This window comes from Neophocaena asiaeorientalis, unplaced genomic scaffold, assembly GCF_003031525.2.
Source record: "Neophocaena asiaeorientalis asiaeorientalis breed wild unplaced genomic scaffold, Neophocaena_asiaeorientalis_V1.1 scaffold5, whole genome shotgun sequence".
NCBI lineage: Eukaryota > Metazoa > Chordata > Mammalia > Artiodactyla > Phocoenidae > Neophocaena > Neophocaena asiaeorientalis.
Genome location: NW_020174698.1, coordinates 1,127,839 through 1,145,249, shown reverse-complemented (window position 1 = coordinate 1,145,249; position 17,411 = coordinate 1,127,839). Strand labels below are relative to the sequence as shown.

Sequence of the window (17,411 nt, the reverse complement as noted above, 5' to 3'; positions counted from 1 at the left end):
AATCAAAACTACAATGAGGTATCACCTCACACCAGTTAGAATGAGCATCATCAGAAAATCTACAAGCAACAAATGCTGGAGAGGGTGTGGAGAAAAGGGAACCCTCTTGCACTGTTGGTGTGAATGTAAATTGATACAGCCACTATGGAAAACAGTATAGATGTTCCTTAAAAAGCTAAAAATCGAATTACCATATGATCCAGCAATCCCACTACTGGGCATATACCCAAAGAAAACCATAATTGAAAAAGACACATGCACCCCAATGTTCATTGCAGCACTATTTACAATAGCCAGGTCATGGAAGCATCCTAAATGCCTATCGACAGACAAATGGATAAAGAAGATGTGGTACCTATATACAATGGAATATTACTCAGCCATAAAAAGGAACAAAATTGGGTAATTTGTTGAGACGTGGATGGATCTAGAGACTGTCATACAGAGTGAAGTAAGTCAGAAAGAGAAGAACAAATATCGTACATTAATACATATATGTGGAACCTAGAAAAATGGTACAGATGAACCAGTCTGCAGGGCAGAAATAGAGACACACATGTAGAGAACAAATGTACAAACACCAAGGGGGGAAAGCGGGGGTGGGGTGGTGGGGTGGTGGTGGGATGAGTTGGGAGATTAGGATTGACATGTATACACTGATGTGTATAAAATCGATGACTGATAAGAACCTGCTGTATAAAAAAATAAATTAAATAAAATTTTTTTAAAAATAAATAAAGTAATTAAAAAAAAAACCAAAACTGAAACCCCGACCAACTCAACTCAGTTGTGGTTTTTGAGGTAATCATCTTCTCACCCTGCCTGGCTAACAGAGGAAAGTAAGAGCCTTCTATGAGAGAAAATAAAATCTCCTCAGTCTCAATAATTCTTAAATACAAAATATATGGCATACAATAAAGAATTATGAGACATGCAAAGAGTCAGGAAAATGTGACCAATAAACAAAAGAGCAAAACAGACAAGAGACCAGCCTCACAGATAATTCAGATGTTGGAGTTTGTAGACAAGAACTTTAAATAATTATTACAAATATGGTGAAGAAAATTAAGAAAGAAATGGACAAATGAATGAAAAGAGAAACAATTTTAACAGAGTTGAAATCTAAAAAGAGAGAATCAAATAATCTAGAACTAAAATGTACAATGCCTGAAAATAAGAATTCATTGTATGTGTTTAATAGCAGACGACGCAGCAGAAGATAGATTTGGTGAAATGACAAAAACAGGTCAATAAAAAATATCAAAACTGAAACAGGGAGAGAAAAAGGTAGGGGAAAAAACAAAACAGAGCATAAGAGACATGTGAGATATAGTTAAATGGTCTAACATATGTATTACTGTAGCCCCAGGAAGAGGAAAGAGAGAATACAGAACACAAGAAATATTTGAAGACATAAGGCCAAAGATATTCCAAACTGTTGAAAACATTAACCCACAGATCCAAAAAGGTCAGCAAACTTCAAGCACGATAAAATAATAAGTACAGCCTAAATGTTGAAACCAAAGACACAGAGGAAAATCTTAAAATCAGCCAGAAAGAAAAAGATACATTACTTTCCAAGGAGCAATACAATTGAGAGCTGACTTTGCAATACAAACTATGGAAGCCAAAAGATAATGCAACAACATCCTAAGAGTGATAAAAGGAAAAAGAAAAGGTGTAAGAAAGATGTGTTCATACAAACAAAAACTGGCAGAATTGGTTGCCAGCAGATCCATATTACAGAAAATACTAAACGTATTCAGGCTGAAGAGTAGTGATTCCAGTTGGAAGCACTGAACTGCAGGAAGAGCATCAGAAAGGGTAAATATTTGACTATATATAAAAGATATTAACTAAACTATTAAATATTTACACTGCTCTAAGTTTCTTTCCTTGTTCAGGAAGTGGTATAGTACAAATTTAAGGTAGACTGTAAAAGCCAAGGATGTGGATTGCCACCTCTAGGGAACTACTAAAAGCATAACATAAAAAGTATTACTAAAATGTTAATAAATGATAAAATGTAATACTAAATTAATCGAAAAAATGGAGGGAATGGAGGATTAATGGAACAAAGAAGATATGAAATAAATAGAAAATAAATAGCAGGATGGTAAGACATAAGCACAACTACCAGTTACCACATTAAATGTAAATGACCTAAACATTCCAAATAAAAAAGACTTCTCAAATTTGATTTAAGAACAGTGGAAAAAAAGAAAAAAGAAAGAAACAACTATAATGCATTTAAAAGAGACACACTTTAAATATAAGGATACAGTCAGGTTGAATGTAAAACGATGCATAAAGATGTATCACTCAACTACTAACCAAAAGAAATCTGTTGTGATTATATATTAATATCAGACAAAACTAACTTTAAGGCAAAAATGACTGCAAGATATAAGGAGGAACATTTCATAATGATAAAAGGGTAAGATCAACAGGAAGATTTATAATCCTAAACACACTTGTTAACATGGCTTCAAAATACATAAAGCAAAAACTGACAAAACTAAAAAATAGACAAATCTACATTCATAGTGGGAGATCTCAAAACACCTGTCTCAGTGATGATCAAACAGGCAGACAAAAAATATCAGTGAAGATGGAGAAGATTTGAATAACATGATTAATCAAGTTAATCTACCTGACTTATGTGGAACACTACACCCAACAACAGTGGACTATATCCTGGGCTATAAAGGCACCTCTCATAGAAATAGAATTAAACTAGAGAACAAAAAAGAAAGATATGTTTGTAAATTGGGCACCTACTTCTGAAGAACCCAGGGGTCGAAAAAGTCACACTGAAAATTAAAAGGTATTTGATCTGAACAATATTGAAAGTTCAATACATCAAAACTTCTGGGATGCAGAACAATTTTTATCTTTAAATGCATATGCTGGGAAGGGAGCAAGGTTGAAAAATCAATGCTCTAAGCTTCCATCTAGAAATATAACAGCATATATTCCCACACAAAGTGGAAGGAGGGTATAATAAAGGAAAGAACAGAAATCAATGAAGTCGAAAATAGATGTGCAGTAAAGAAAATCAACAGTGCCAAAAGTTGGTTCTAGGAGAAGATAAATAAAATTGCTAAACTCCTAGGTAGGTAGACTGCTCATAAGAGAGAGAAAGAGAATACAAATTACTCTTATTCAAAAGTATCAGAAATGAAAAGTGGGACATTAGTATAGGTCCTACTAGCATTAAAAAGAAACTAAAAGTATATTTGGAATAACCTTATCCCAATAAATACGACAACTTAGGTGAACTGGAAAATTTTCTTGAAAATCACAGATTAGCATGACACAAGAAAAAGAAAGGAAACTGAATAGTTCTATATCTATTACAGAATTTATAGCAATCTGAAATTATTCTTTTTATCATCTATCTCCCACTATAGAATGTATGCTCTCTGAGAGCAGGGACCTTGTCCGTCTTGTTGAGTACTAAATCTCCAATGCCTGATCCATCAGGACGCCTGACTCATTGCAGGTGGTAACAAAATACTTGCTGAATGAAGAAAACCTGTATCCACTTCTTACCAAGAGCCAGGCTGAGACAAGTGATAAATACAGCAGGTCATATAAAATTGAAATAATCTATTCACTTCCCTAGTAATCTAAATCCTGACCTTGATAAGACCATAAGACCAGAAAGCTACATCCTTGGACCACATTACTAAATTGTGTACCATCTTCACCATATTACATTTTAATATTATTGGAATTCACTATTTAATAAAAAATATTGAAGATATTGTTTATATAGTTTTCATTGCTGCCTACTTAGAGTCTTACATGAGAAGCTCCTTTAATTTATTGCTAGGGAGAGTATAGTCTCCTCTGAAGAAGTGCCATATGATTCACTTTTCATGCTGTTATTAAAAAGCTTATTTTAAAGAGCACGTTGATCCTTACCACTGGAGTATCTGTGTTCCCTGGTGCTAACTTTCCATATATATTTTATCATTTCACTGTTTTTTGTTTTTTGCGGTACGCGGGCCTCTCACTGTTGTGGCCTCTCCCGTTGTGGAGCACAGGCTCCGGACGTGCAGGCTCAGCGGCCATGGCTCACGGGCCCAGCCGCTCCGCGGCATGTGAGATCTTCCAAGATAGGGGCACAAACCAGTGTCCCCTGCATCGGCAGGCGGACTCTCAACCACTGCGCCACCAGGGAAGCCCTCACTGTTTTTTTAAAATTCAAACTTGATAAAAATAAATATAGATGCTACAATAATGAAACCATCCATTTCACCTGAAGATGATAAATTAGTCATTTTAGGGTAAATATGCCAAGTATCAACAGCAAATCCCAGTGGCTTGCAAGTTTCTGTATCAGCTGGCTCAGCTCTGCCGGACATTGTTCTCCCTCTGGGACCCAGCCTGAAGGAGGGGCTTTCCTCAGAAAATGGCTAAGGAAAAGTAAACCTGGCACAGCCGCGACATAGCTTTTAAAGCTTCTGCTGATAAAGAGTATCAACCAACACACACACCCGAACCTGGTGTCATGTGGTGGGAATATATCATCTTCCTATGAACAGGGACAGTGTATTTCTAACAATAATACAATATAGCCCTGATGATATTCTCTACCACAGGAAGCTGTGGGTACCACCAGATAGTAAAAGAAACAATAACAGTAGCTGCCTATCATGACTGGGCACCTAGTCGGTACAGGCATTGTACTTGACACTTCGAGCATAATATTTCTAATTCTGACAACTCTTTAAGGTAGGAAGGATTCTCTCAAGTTTACTAATCAGAACATTGAAGCATGGAAATAGTCAGTCACGCAATTTAAAAGTGGTTGAGCAGGAACTTTACCCAATTCTGCTGGATTCCAAACCTGAGCCCTCTTCTCTGTATGACTCTACTTAACCTTTGGTGTGTGTTTAAAAAAATTTTTTTTAGTCCTTTTTCATTACCTCTGCTTTTGTTTTTGCTTTTTAGTAAAAGGGAGTTGGGTGAAATAGGAAGAATAATAATGAAAAATAAAAATAGAACTGCTTTTATATTAAGGATAAAGCTTGGATTCTATATACTACAGAAACAGGTATTGATATATTCTTGGAAAGAATGGTGTTTGTCACAAAATGTATTTGATCGATCTTATTAGACTATAGACTAATATTTTTAAAAGACTGATATGGCAATACTGCTGAATGTGCCCATAAAAATGCACCAAAGACATTTCATGTCATTGAAAACTTTACAGTTTAACTAGCAAGAGGATAAATGAACATGAACAATATGTTAGTCCTTACGTAAAGAAATCTATAAACAGTGATTAATAGTGTAAAACTATCTATAAAAATAGAGAAGTAAAATGATTAGAGGTAAGTGAAGCTAAATTAAGACTTCATGAAGGAAACAAATCTTAAGGATGGAACCAGGCATCTTAAGAAAATTCTAGTGAGTATATTTGAGTAACTGTATGAAGTTATTTCCACTATTGTTGATTTTTTTCTATTTTAGTACTCAATATTTGTTGAAAGAGGATAAATAATTTGTATTCTTCAACTCATTATTACATTGAAGACTTGCAAAGCTTTTGTTCAAGTTTTCAAAGCAGCAGATTTTTGTTCAAGGGCTGCCTTACATCAGCACTATTTGTCACCTGATTGTAAGCTAGCTCTAAAAGAGCTAAGTACTTGACAATGGAGTGATGCGCTCTTTATAATAAAGACATAGCTCACTTTCTGCATCTGTACTGAGCTGTTCAACAAAGTCAAGAATAAAGAAAATATTCTTGAATCAATTGTTTCGAGCTAAAGAGCATCTACTTTCCATCAAAGAAGAAACTGAGCTCAACTCAAGCTCCTTCTCTTTAGCTGTCATTTTCCTTCTTTGTGATACAACAGCTGTGATTCTTTCTGTGAGACACACAAGTAATTAAATTAGAATTTCACGGTGCCTTACATCTCCAGGGATATTTCTGAAATTATCACTCGTAAAATAACTCAGAGGTAAAGCAAGACAGCATGGGATGAAAACTAGTGCCAAATCACTCTGTTGATCTGATCTGGAGATGGTGGGGAAACCCTCTCCAATTCAAACTACTTATTTGCATATGATCTTTATTATTAAAGGAAAGTCAGGATGAAAAATCTAAAAACTCAAAATTCTAACTACCTTCTTTCAGTCCTTTTACTATTTGCATATTTTTTTCCACAAAAAGAGAATCATGCTATTTTAATAATCTGTTTTTTAATTTTCACATGATATCATGAAGCATGTTACTGTTAAATATTTGTTTAAAACCACAATTTTCTGGACTCCCCTGGTGGTCCAGTGGTAAAGAATCCACCTTCCAATGAGTGTTCGATCCCTGGTTGGCGAACTAAGATCCCTCATGCAGTGGGACAACTAAGCCCGAGTGTCACAACTACTGAGCTCGCGTGCCTCAACTAGAGCCCGTGTGCCACAAACTACAAAGCCCACGTGCCCTGGAGCCCGGAGGCCACAACTAGAGAGAAGGCCTGAGTGCCACAACAAAGAGCCCATGCGCCACAATTAAGACCCGACGCAGCCAAAAAATTTAAAAAAAAAAAGAAGAAAGAAATTCACAAAACCCAAATTTTCTTCTGGGCATATACTCAAAAGAATTGAAAGCAGGACTCAAACAGATATTTGTACACCCATGTTCATAGCAGCATTTATTCACAATAGCCAAAAGGTGGAAACAAACCCAAGTGTCCACTGACAGGTGAATGGATAAACACCATGTGGTATATACATAAAATGGAAGACTATTCAGCCTCTAAAAAGGAAATTCAGACACATGTTACAACATGGTGAACCTTGAGAACATCATGCTAAGTGAAATAAGCCATTCACAAAAAAGACAAATACTATATGATTCCACTCATATGAGATACTTAGAGTAGTCAAACTCAGAGAGACAGAAAGAAGAATGGTGTTTTCCAGGAGCTAGGGGGAGGGGAGAATCGACAGCTGTTTAATGGGTACAGACTTTAAGTTCTGCAAGTTGAGAAGGCTGTGGGTGAGCAGTGGTGATGAGAGCACAGCAGTGTGAATGTACTTAATGCCACTGAATCATACACTTAAAATGGTCAAAATGGTAAGTTTTACTTATGTGTATTTTTACCACCAACACACACAACTCTGAACGAATGATATTCCATCACTCGGGGACGTTATCCTTCCATTCAACATTTTCCCTACTGTTGGACATTTAGGTTTCTTCCAATTTTTCATTACCATACAATTCAGCGTAGGAACATTGTAAACACATCTTTGTTTCCATATCTGCTATTTTTTTAGGATAGTTTACGAAGTACATAACTGGATTAAAGACCATGAATTATTTCAAGGCTCTTGATACATAATGCCAAACTGCGTTCCAGAAAGTTCTTACCAATTCACATTCCCGAGAGCAGTATAGGTGAGAGACTTTTATATCGCACCCATGCCAAATTAAAGTATTCTCGTCTCTTTTCATTCTTGCTAGTTGATAACAAGAAAGCACAGCTCAGGACTTTAGTGGGCACTTACTTGATTGCTCCCGAGAGTGAAGAGTTCTCATATGTTTATGACCAATCCAAACTCATCCTTCCAATAACTGCCAATTCCCTCAAATTAAAATGCAAAACCCATATTCTAAGAAGGCTGGGAAGATGGGAGGAGACAGATTCGGGAAAGCTCTGAAGGGGAGGTAGGGCCAGGGGTTTAAACTTATTCTTTAAAGATATGAAGAGCAGTAAAGGTTTAGGAAGAAGGGACTGACAGCAAAATACAGGGAAAGCCCAAACGTTTAATAAAAAAGGAACAGTCATATTATCAATTATGGTTAATTTATTCAATAAAATGGATCCACTAAGCAAAATTTCCAGGGACAAAGAACTCTGCATAGTTGAAAAACTCCCCAAGCAATTCTGATATCCAGCCAGGCCTGGAAACAATTGCTTTGGTTCACTAAGTGAAATCACCCCTATTCTTCCAAATGCTCCTTCCTTCTCATCATAATGCCTGGCAAACATCTAGTTCTCTCACTCATCCCTCTGACGACTGGGTTACAGAAAGCAAGCCTTAGTTTCTCTCCTTAGGTGCCTAATGCTCATTAGCCACAATTAGAAAACCTCCACAGTGACTTATTCAATGTGACCATTCTTGGACTTCGACTTGGTCGTGCCACAACAGAGCTTCACGCAATCTGTCATCTGTTGAATCCCATATTAAATCAAGGTCAAGGCCTGAGAGCAATGCACCAGGGCACTTGTTTACAAAGCAATCATGGGCACACTCTGTGTTTTACCCAAGTCTCCAGGTCATCCTGGAATTGCTGGTCCCTTAAGAGCCATCTACATCTGGACACCAATGAGCTGGGTGTCACGCTGAGTTATGAAGAACTCTTCAGGTTTTGTGCTCTAAGGACAAAAAATCATCCAAAATTTGGAAACTCACTTATAGAGACAACCAAGGACTAAACAAAAATGTCAGTGAAATAATGTTGAGATAAAACTCTGGGAGGGGGGAAGAGGGTGGTAGAAATAGAGATAACACAGAGAAAGATATCTCAAAGCCAAGAACAACAAAAAAAAGGGCTAATCTGGCAAATGGAAAATAGACATTGGTCTTTATTTGTATGTCGAATGGTTTGTTACATAACTCTTCCAAAGTACAGCCAACCCCATTAATCATGTAAAAACTAAACAGTTATTAGGCACGCATGACTGTTTGAATAGCACTGTCACTGACGTAAAAGAAAATTAGTTGATAAGGCAAAGCTGTCTGTTCTTTCCCAAGTTACTATGGAAAAATGAACGTATTAATGCTAAAAACAGACTTAATGCTTTTAATTTCCTGGCTACAGATCTTTTTTGGTATTACAGAAAAAATGCCCTGTTGTTTGGCATTACAACAGGGAGACATGATTATGCTAATACAGTATAGGTACCTAATTCCCTTTCAAAATTCTGAAAATGACTTCCTATCTCCCCTCAAGAATACCATGCTCTCTAAAACCAAATATGATTTCAAGCAATCAGTGCCTATCCCAGGTGACCCCATGACAGCTATGGTATTGATACATGAAATTCTAGCAAGTCCTATGTACAAAGGATACAGACTCTCTTTTCCCTCATTAGCTAAAATGTTCAACTAGATCCAGAAATAAGAGAAAGGAAACTCAGGCATATTTTGGGAAAAAGGAATCTAATCAATATCCATTAATCTAGTCAATGTCTATTTTGAACATGGATAAATATAACATTATATAAAGAAATACAAAATATTTTCTCATATTATATACTAAGGATATAACTCTAAGGGCCTACTAAATTCCAGGACTTGAACATATGTTGCTTCATTTAATCTCTCAAACAGAGCATCTATTCCTCCTAAAGTGATGAGTTTAAACCATTTGTAATAATGCCATCTTCCTTGCTCGTGACTTGTGTAGTGCTGCGGTGATGATGAAATACTAGAAGCATAAAGAAATGTAAGGAAAGTGTGGGGTAGGTTTTTAGGAGTGTTTTCTTAGTCCTAAGAAAAAGATACAAAAAGTGATGGCCTACTTTTCTCCCGTCTCAGACCTGGCATAGCTAAGTTTGATACCTGAAATGGACACAGCCCCTTACAACTCTAAGAAGACTGAGGGCAGAGCCACCCACAGCAATAACAAGGAAACAGACTTGGCTGACATTTTTAAGCTGCCGAGTCAACCTAAACCAGACCCAGCCCTATTTCTGGACTTCATGTTTTAGAAGTTACATTTTCTTATTGCTTAAGCCCATTGGAGTAAGGTATTCGGCTACTTTTAGGATGCTAAGAACACTTCTAATTCATCTAGGTACGTATTATTCTTATTTTTCAAATAAGAAAACTGAATTTCCTAAAGGTTAAGTAATTTACCTAAGATCACACTGTTTCCAAGTACTGAGTCAACATTTATTTCATGCCGGTCTCCCTAAAGTCCAGGCCTCCTCAACAAAACAGTACAGATATTCCTAGAAATGTTTGTTCCTGGAAATTCCAGGAAAGTGAGCCTAGGATGTAGTAAAAACAACACTGGATCTGAAAAAATTGTACTTGAAATTTTATTAATCACAAAACATCAAGAAATTCACTTAAGTTCTTTGAGTTTCACTTGCCTTAGTTGTAAAATGGAAAGAAAAATGTCAGCCTTGCCTACTTTACAAGGTGTGTTAAGCCTCCAGTGGTTAATAACATATACAAAAACCTTATGTGAACTCTAAGCGATTGATTATTATTTCTACCTATTGAACAAATACTGCATATATCAAAATGTTCTAAGTCATTCTACATATGAATTCAGCATAACTTCTTTGTGGTTATGTCTTTTTCAGATTAGGTTAAAAAAGAAGTTATAGAGATAATCTTGACAATGAACCTTCCATGACCTCCAAGTCATGGTCCATAATATTGCCTTGGGTCATTCCATTTCAGTCTGTCACTTCAGAAACTCCGTGGGTTTTGTTTCCTGCGTTTTTTTGGTTTTTTTTGGTTTTTTCGGATGTAAGTCTAGGCTCTTGGGTCACAATATTTCCTTTGAAAGCTGGCTATCCTCCCAGCTTCACTCTCTTGCCTTGCTCTGTTTTTTTCTTTTTTTTTTGGCCACACCTTGCAGCATGTGGGATCTTAGTTCCCCTACAGGGGATCGAACCCACGCCCCCTGCAGTGGAAGCTGAGTCCTAACCACCAGACCGCCAGGAAAGTCCCGACCTTGCTCTTGATTCTATAGTAGCACCAAACATCCTCAAACCAGCACTTATGACAGGTACCATTGCTGCTTTCTTTAACTTGTATTTAACTTTATATTGACAAGCCATGATAAAAAAGCTACAACCGTTTAATGACTGAAAGTCAAACTCAGTTTAGTTACCTAAAGATCAAAGAGGTACTTTTCATACCTTAACTTGGATTATAGAAACTTACATACAGAAAAAAATTAGCATTATTTTAGCCATCTGCAAGAGCTTCAGTGACCAAAAATAACTAAGGAAGTGACAATGAAAAACATCAAATGTTAGAGAACTACTCTTTTTTTATACTTAAATCAGCAGGATGTGTTCCTTTAAACCACTCACCCTCTGTCCCAGATAAGCTTCAACAAGTAAAGTTTGTTCTACAACATATTACTATTCTCCAAACTTAAAAAAAATCTAAACCATAAACTTCTTTCTTATTTTGTATTTTTGCATTCTGAATCCCAAGTAAACCTCTCAGAAAATAGACCTGCATTAGAAGATCTCCCAAGAAGTAAAAAAAGTGCCCTGATAATAGTACTCATACCAAATACAATGAATGCTCAGAGGAGTGTCAAGCTTTCTCCCTGTGGTGTAAGTCAGGAACAGTAAACTCATTAAAGATGTTAAAAAGGGAAATTTCGGGACTTCCCTGGTGGCGCAGTGGTTGGGGGTCTGCCTGCCTATGCAGGGAACACGGGTTCGAGCCCTGGTCTGGGAAGATCCCACATGCCGCGGAGAAACTAAGCCCGTGCACCACAACTGCCAAGCCTGAACTCTAGAGCCCACGAGCCACAACTACTGAGCCCACACACCACATCTGCTGAGGCTTGCGCGCTCTAGAGCCCGTGCTCCGCAACAAGAGAAGCCACCGCAATGGGAAGCCCGCGCACCACAACGAAGAGTAGCCCCCACTTGCCACAACTAGAGAAAGCCCGCACTCAGCAACAAAGACCCAACACTGCCAAAAATAATAAATTAAAATAAATTAAAAAAAAAAGAAGAAGGGAAATTTCAAGAAAGAGCTCTAAGTGCCATTGTAATCCCAACTGCTTGGGGCTCTTTTTCTATTGAGCTGAAGCTCTTATCCTAAACTTCCCATGCTCAGTAGATGACTGTCCATTCAAGCCAACAGAAAATGATTCAGGCTATGGAAACTGTCCATGGAAAGAAGCTTTAGGGACTGACTGCCTGCCACTCATTCCTTATCTCATCGCGGCACTTGACGAGTGAAAGCTTAGAGGACTATGGGTCAAAAAAGGTCAGTTGCAACAACTCTCTGGGACTCAGGAAATGCATAATCCTGGGTAAGTCTGGCCAGATGCCTAATAACCTCGGTAATGCCCTCTTAGGTCAGCACCTTGACAATGTGCTTTTACTTCTCAGCTCTAACAGAAAGGGAGGTTGCAGATGATGCCAACACACCAACACGAATGAGTGTGTTTGCAGGACTGTGGGAGTTGGATTGAAACACTAAGAAATACTGAAGTGGCTTTACAAGTGTGAGGGCATGAAAAAACACCCATTTTAAAATAGGGGGGAATTGTTCTTAACGACCTGTAGGACAAATGGGTATGATGATAATAATGGAAGGTTATAGACGGATAATCTATAGTAGAAGTGACATTCTTATATTACTCGATAGATCAGTGAGTGACACACCCAGGTCAACTCCTAAGGCTCTTCCCATGAAAAGGCTTTGAGTTCTAACTGCTTTCACTGTTCTTACTAGAAAATTAATGAGGGCTTCCCTGGTGGCGCAGTGGTTGAGAGTCCGCCTGCCAATGCAGGGGACACAGGTTCGAGTCCTGGTCCAGGAGGATCCCACGTGCTGCGGAGCAGCTGAGCCCGTGCGCCACAACTACTGAGCCTGCGGTCTAGAACCTGTGTGCCACAACTACTGAGCCCACGTGCCTAGAGCCCAGCTCTGCGGCGAGAGAGGCCACCACAATGAGACGCCCGCGCACCGCAGTGTGGGGTGACTCCCTGCTCGCCGCAACTAGATAAAGCCCGCACAGCAACAAAGACCCAACACAGCCAAATATAAATAAATAAAATAAATTTTAAAAAAAAGAAAATTAATGAATAGCTTAAAATGAAATAATAAAAAACTGACATCTTCAATTTGACCTGAAAACTTTGAACACAAAGATCTTTTGAGAGACAGTTAATGTAGTTAATGTTCCTCAGCTAAATGGGAACCATTGAAAAGGAGCCAGAACTGGGAAGTATAGAAAGTTAAAACAAAAACACAACCAGAAAAAAAAACACTTGTGTTCCTTTATTGAACTTTATGTGACCTTGAAAGCTCTCAGTAGTCTAAATTGTTTGGTTTTTCAAATGGGGAAACACTTCTATTTTATTCCTGTGCACGAGGCACATTAACTTCATAAGATGTTTTCCATTTGAATCTGCTGACCATGAAAATCAGGCTTTTAAAAATTACCTATGCATTTCATTATCACTGCCAAATCAAAGCATTTATACCAGCACAGTGCTTCCAAATATCAGATTCTAATTCTCCTACAATTAAGAATCTTCTAAAAGTGGAAATCTTCTGGTAATAGAAAGGATGCATAGTTACATTTCTCTTTTGTAATATCAGGGGAAAAATTGGTTAAGAGAAATGGTAAAACTCTCTGAATTGCAGTAACAATTTATAATACAAACTTAAAAGTCCAAACCAAAGCTGTCAATGAAAATCTAGGAAGTTTTCCTCCCTTATTATAACCTATTATCCCAATTTCAGGCCACCATTAAACTGCTAAGGTGATACAAGATTTTGAAACGTTAAGATTTCTGTTTCACAATTTTAAAAAAGTTATGCTCTCATAACACCTGAACTAAGTCAACCTCCTTTTTTTAAAAAATTGAAGTATAGTTGATTTACAATGCTGAGTTAATTTCTGCTGTACAGAAAAGTAATTCAGTTATACATGTATATATATGTTCTTTTTTATATTCTTTTCCATTATGATTTATCATACGATATTGAATATAGTTCCCTGTGCTACACAGTAGGGCCTTGTTGTTTATCCATTCCATACATAATTACATCTGCTAACCCCAAACTTCAAATCCATCCCTTCCCCAACCCCCTCTCCCTTGGCAACCACAAGTCAGTTCTCTACATCTGTGAGTCTGTTTCTGTTTTGTAGATGGGTACCCTGTGTGTCATGCTTTATATTCCACATATAAATGATATCATATGGTGTTTGTCTCTTTCTGTAAGTCAGCCTCCTTTAATATTTTTTTTAAATCAGGCACTCTTTGGGGAACATTTTAGAAATACTAAAAAGTACAGAAGGATAATATAAGCGACACTTCCCACTGATATACCCATCACTCAACTTAAGAAATAAAATGTTTTAAATATTCTTGCAGCTGCATATGAAGCATTTCACGATCCCTTTTTACTCCTTCCCCACTGGTAACTATTCTACTGAATTGGGAATTTATGATGTACATTCATGCATCTCAACTTTTACTAGATGTGTATGACTGTTTTTAAAGTTTCTATAGACGAAATCATACTCTATATATCCTGCCATTTGGTTATTTTGCTCAACTCTTTTAAGATTGTTTTTTTTTATGTTTTAACTTTTATGTAGAGAAACTTCAAGAATTTCTCTAGGGTATAAACTAGGAGTAGATCTGCTGGATCTAGGGAAGGCTAACTGTCAACCTTCCTTGATAATACCAAAATCTTTAAGTAGTCATAAGATTTTCTACCACAACCAGCAGTGGACTAGGACTCCCATTTCTCAAACATCCTTGCCAACAACTGACAATGTCAAATTCATAAATTTTTGTTAATCTCCATAGTGTAAAATGCTTTGTCTGTTTTAGCTTGTAGGTAGAGCGTTTTTTGTATTTTTTTAAAATATGTTTGTTGGCCATTTGTGACTCCTCTTTTGTGAGTGATCTGTTCTTCTCCTATGCCCATTTTTAATCTTTTTTCTTTCTTTCTTAAGTATTTTTAGGAGTTATTTATATATATTGAATATAAATCCCATATTGGTTACATGCATTGCTCTCTGCCTGTGTTTTACTTTTTTACTTTGTTGATGATATCTTTTCTATGTATTCATAAATATTTTTACCATTTCCAGTGCTCTACATGCCTTCTAACAGATCCATGTTTCCATCTGGTATCATTTCCCTTCAACCTAAAGATTTTCCTTTAACATTTTTTGTAGTAAAGGTCTGTTGGCAACAAATTATCTCAGTTTTTATTTATCAAGAAATATCCTTGGGAGCTTCCCTGGTGGTGCAGTAGTTGAGAGTCCGCCTGCCGATGCAGGGGACGCGGGTTTGTGCCCCGGTCCGTGAAGATCCCATGCACCGTGGAGCGGCTGGGCCTGTGAGCCATGGCCGCTGAGCCTGCGTGTCAGGAGCCTGTGCTCCGCAACGGGAGAGGCCACAACAGTGAGAGATCCACATACGGCCAAAAAAAAAGAAATATCCTTATTTCACCCTCACTTTTGAAAGACAATATCACTGGGTAGAGAGTTCTTGGTTGACTGTTTTCTGCTTTAAGTACTTTAAAGATGTTATTCCATTGTCTTTGGCTTCCTTCTGATTAAAAGTCAGAACTCACTCTTTCCCTTGGATATAATGTATCTTTTTTCCTGGCTGTGTTTATGATATGTTCTTTAATTTTGTTTTACAGGAATCTGACTATGAGGTGCTGAGGAATAGATTTCTTTGTATTTACCCTGCTTGGGTTTTTGCTGAGCTTCCTAGATCTGTGGGCTGTTTTTGTTTGTTTGTTTGTTTGCTTGATCAGATTTGGTTAATATTTGGTCACTAATTCTTCAAATATTTTTCCTGATATATCATCTCTCTTCTCTACTTCTCAGACTCCAATAACGTATGTTAGACTGCTCAATGCTATTCCACAGGTCACTGAGACCATTAATTTCTTTCTCAATCTTTTTCTTTTCTCTGTTTCAGTTTGAATGATTTCTAATCACCTGTTTTCAAGTTTATTGATCCTTTCTTGTATTGTGTCCTATTTATTAATCCCATTAGATGGAATTTTGACTTTGAATACTATATTTTCAGTTCTAGAATTTCCATTTGGTTCTTCTCCAGTTTACATTTATCTCCTATAATTCTTCATATTTTCACCCATAATATCCATCTTTTCCAGTAGTCTCTTCAACATATTTATCATTGTTATTTTAATATCCTTCTCTGCTAATTCCAAAATCTTTGTTGTCTGTGGGTCTACTTCTATTGACTGATTTTCTTTTCACTATGGATCATACTTTCCTATCTCTTCACAAATCTAGTAGCTTCTGATGGTGTAGTAGACATTTTGGATGATATGTTGTAGAGAGTTTGGATTCTGTTATCTTCCTCTTAAAAGTGTTGAATTTTGTTCCAACACACAAATAAATCACTGGCAGTTCACCTTGTTCATGTGGAGTCTTGGTTTTAGGTTTTATTAGGGTGGCTCTGTTTTGGTTTTCCTCTTAATTTTCCTTAGTCCTGGGATGTAGTTTTTTTATTCTGAAGTCTTGGACCTTCTGGAGTTTCAGTGGAAAGCTCAAACTCTTTACCCAAGCCCCTTTGACTTGGTGAGGTTCAAACTCCAAACTCTGTCTCTCCTGCATTACACAACTGCTGAAATCTCTGTTCAGCTCCAGCCTTCTGGCTGCTATTTTCCACTGGACTCCTTTGAGTTTTACCCACATGTGCACATGTCAGGGGTCAGCCAAGAATGGAAGGGCAGTTTATACTTATATTTTGGGCTCTCTCTGTGGCTCCTTCATTTAGGGGGTCTATCACTCAATTTCTAGGCACTCTGGCAGCCTCAGACTAACTCCTCCAACCAGCGAAACTATGATTTTCATCTTAAATTCTAACCGCCCTGTGCCTGCAGATCAGAGAGCTCTCTCAAAGGAAAAAGCATTTAAAAGTGTATCTTATCTAATGTAGTACCCTTCATCTAAAGATCTAAAACTCTTCAGTTTCTTACTATCTTTAGTCACTCTTCAGTGCTTTCAAACTTTTTTTTAAGTGTTTTCCCAATGTTTATAATTGTTATTGGCAGGACGATCAGTGCAATAGAACCTACTCTTTCCAAAAGACAGAACCTTGATGAGCAGATGCAAATTTTAGTGGACTCTAGTTTTCCCAATCTTTTATGGTTTATGGTATTAAAAATACCTTGTTTAAGAAATTCTTTCCTAACCCAAAGTCATAAATTCAGTTTGTATATTTTATTCTAAAAATATTTTTTCTAAAGGTTTTTTTAAAAAAAATTTTAATCTTTAATTCACTTGGATTTTATTTTCTGTGCATGGGTTAGACTAGGGATTCATTTTTATTTTACAAGCAGATAAACAAATTTTCCCAGTACCATTCCTGAAGAGTCTATTCTTTCCACTCTGGCTCATGAAGCATACCATGTCATAAATCTAGTCTCAGATCTATATATCTCAGTCTGTTCCAGCCTCTCTTTTTGGTTCCAGTGTTTCATTTGTCTATGCTTGCACTCATATTGCAACATCTTAATTATTACATTGATATAGTATGTCTTGTTATCTGGGAGACCAAGTCCCTCTACCTTGTTCTCCAAAATTGCTTTGCCCATTCTTGGCCCTTTAGTTTTTCAAATAAATTTTAGAATCAATTTGTTGAATTACATGAAAAGCCTTTCTG

General features: G+C 37.1%; 1 protein-coding gene across 2 annotated transcripts in view; it reads right to left on the bottom strand.

The window, feature by feature from the left end:
* Nucleotides 1-17,411, bottom strand: part of MAP3K5 (mitogen-activated protein kinase kinase kinase 5) — a 212,032-nt gene that overhangs the window by 102,938 nt on the left and 91,683 nt on the right. The gene's annotated exons all lie outside the window — the stretch shown is intronic.